This window comes from Macrobrachium rosenbergii, chromosome 47 (assembly GCF_040412425.1).
Source record: "Macrobrachium rosenbergii isolate ZJJX-2024 chromosome 47, ASM4041242v1, whole genome shotgun sequence".
Taxonomy (NCBI): domain Eukaryota; kingdom Metazoa; phylum Arthropoda; class Malacostraca; order Decapoda; family Palaemonidae; genus Macrobrachium; species Macrobrachium rosenbergii.
Genome location: NC_089787.1, coordinates 22,368,124 through 22,371,346, shown reverse-complemented (window position 1 = coordinate 22,371,346; position 3,223 = coordinate 22,368,124).

Sequence of the window (3,223 nt, the reverse complement as noted above, 5' to 3'; positions counted from 1 at the left end):
CTTTTTATGCTTCCTCTTTGCTTGACTGATTGCTGAATGCACGGAAGATAATCTGCTTTCAGAATGACCAAACGCTCTTCGCTCCATTAAACAACATTAAAGCAGATATTCATGTCTTCTTTTTAATTATTATTATTGTTATTATTTTTATCAACATTTTCCTTAGTTTTTACTATCTCTCTCTCTCTACACACACACACACACACACACACACACACACACACACACACACACATATATATATATATATATATATATATATATATATATATATATATATATATATATATATATATATATATATATATATATATATATATACATACATACATACATACGTACATACATACATACATACATACATACATACATACATACATACATACATACATACATACATACATAATTAAGATAATAGCTAGAGGGCCTAACCACATCCAAGAAACTCGATAAAAGAAAATATATATATACATAAATATAACACAGCAAGCACACGCAGTACAGTAATGCAGATGCATTAGTGAAATTAAATTCTTCCAAAAAAGAAAAAAGAAAAAACTTTCTTAAAATAATATTTCATTTGAAAAGGATTCTCAAAATAGTCTCCATTTCCTCATTCAAATCATCTTTGGTTTTTGTGAAGAAATATTCAGCGTACGGAATGGGAATTATGGAAATATATATATATATATATATATATATATATATATATATATATGAATATTAATATTAGTATTTATTAATGTTTATGGGGGCAAACCATTACATTTTCTTATTGTTTTGATTTTTGATTTTTTGTTTTTGTTTTTTTATTTATTGAGATGAATGTTCTTGGTAATTATTATGTTAATTTAATTTGTAATTGAACTTTAATGATATATATATGTATATATATATAAATATATATATATATATATATATATATATATATATAAAAGAGAGAGATATATATATATTATATATATATAAGAGAGATAGAGATAGAGAGAGAGAGAGAGAGAGAGAGAGAGAGAGAGAGAGAGAGAGAGATTCTTCTCTCTAAGTAATATTATTCTTCATCACATATTCCTGACGAAATCAAGTAAATTATTTAATGGAGAGAGAGAGAGAGAGAGAGAGAGAGAGAGAGAGAGAGAGAGAGAGAGAGAGAGAGAGAGAGAGAGAGAGAGACTTTTCCATCAGTAATTAAGCTAATTATCCCTCATCAAGATTAATGATCTGCTAACAAAGTCATTATCTGACAGTAGCTATTACGCAAGTTGGAAAGAGCTCGTATTTTTATACGCAGTCCAGCGCGCTTGCGCACGATTGCGCAGCCAAGAAACATCACTGATTTGCAAATGCACTAATTCCAATCGAAATTGAATTGCCAGGGCTCTCTCTCTCTCTCTCTCTCTCTCTCTCTCTCTCTCTCTCTCTCTCTCTCTCTCTCTCAGACTAATTCTAATGCACAAAATACTTCATATGTATATATGCACACGCATGATATCTATCTATACATATGCTTGAATGTGTGTTATGTCACTGAGATTGAGGTCTCGCAGTCCCATCCCTTAAAGACAAACAACAACATTCAAAACAACAACATTTGAAACAACAACAACAACAAAAACATCATCATCTTCAGACGTTCCGCCTCTCCTCTGATAAGCTTCATTATCAGAACAACGTTGGATGTCGAGTGGGGAAATTTATTCATAGCAGCAACAGAGATAAGGAAAAATAAATTAACTTCCCCAAGTCTTTTAGAGATAATTTGGTTGTCTTTTATGTCCCTTAGAGTCTTTTAGAGATCAATTGACTGTTTTTTATATCCCTCCTAGTCTTTTATAGGCTACTTAATTATCTTTTACATACATTTAAGTCTTGAGACCATTTGGCAGTCATTTATATCTCGGTTCTTTTAGAGATCATTTGGCTGTATTTTATATCCCATAAAGTCTTTTAGAGATCACTGGACTTTATTTCATATCTCTTCGAGGGATGAAGAAGAAATAATATCTCTTCTATTGAAACATTCATCGGAATTCTTTACATCTTTTAGAGATAATTTGGTTGTCTTTTATGTCCCTTAAGTCTTAGAGATAATTTTTTGTCTCTTATAGTCCTTAAGTCTGTTATAGATAATTTTCCCGTCTTTTATAACCCTTCAAGTCTTTTAGAGATAATTTGTCAGTCTTTTATAACCTTTGGAATGCTTTAGAGACAATTATTGTTATATTTTGTATCCTTTCAAGTCTTATAAAAATATTTGATTGTATTTTATATCCTTCTGAGTCTTTTAGAGGTTATCCGACTGTCTTTTTTATCACTTTGAGTCTTTTAGAGATCATTTGACTGTCTTTTATATCCTTCTGAGTCTTTTAAAGGTTAGTCGATATCCCTTAAAGGTTTTAGAGATCATTTGACTGTCTTTTATATTCTTTCAAGTCTTTTAGAGATCATTTGACTGTCTTTTATATCCAGTCAAGTCTTTTAGAGATCGTTTGACTGTCTTTTGTATCCTTCGGAGTCCTTTAGAGATAATTTTACTGTCTTTTATGTCCTTTCCAGTTTTATAGATCATTTGGCTATCTCTTATAACCCTTCTTTTAGAGATCATTTGGCTTTCTTTTATATCACTCTTGAGTCTTTTAGAGATAATTCTATTGTCTTTTATATATCTCCAGGACTTCTTAGTTTTTTAGAGGTCATTTGACTCTTTTATATAGTTCGAGTCTTTTAGAGATCATTTGCCTGTATTTTATATTATGATATTATTCACTTAGCCATGAAAATATTCCTGTTCATAAAAATATTTCTTATCTAAACAAATATATTTTGCAATCACATAGTTTCCTATCTATCTGTCTATCTATGTATCTATCTATCCAATCACGTCATCAAAGCTATGACGTGTTCGTGACGTCATCCCTACGTCATCATTTCTATAAAGAGGATTAAAAGCTTCTATTTCTGTATAGACTCTCCTCTCTTTGGAATAGATAGAATCCTCTTAGCACAAAGTGAGCCCTTCTATATTAGGAGTCTGTCAGGAATTATAGAGGATTCTCGTGTCTGGTAGGATGTGTTTGTAAGATTTTGTTGATATATATAGTGATATATATATATATAGATATATATATTTATATATGTATTTATATATAGGCGTGGGTTTTTGGACTTTTGATTTGTGTGTGTATGTGTGTATATATACATGGTGTACTTGTATTGAATTGCATTT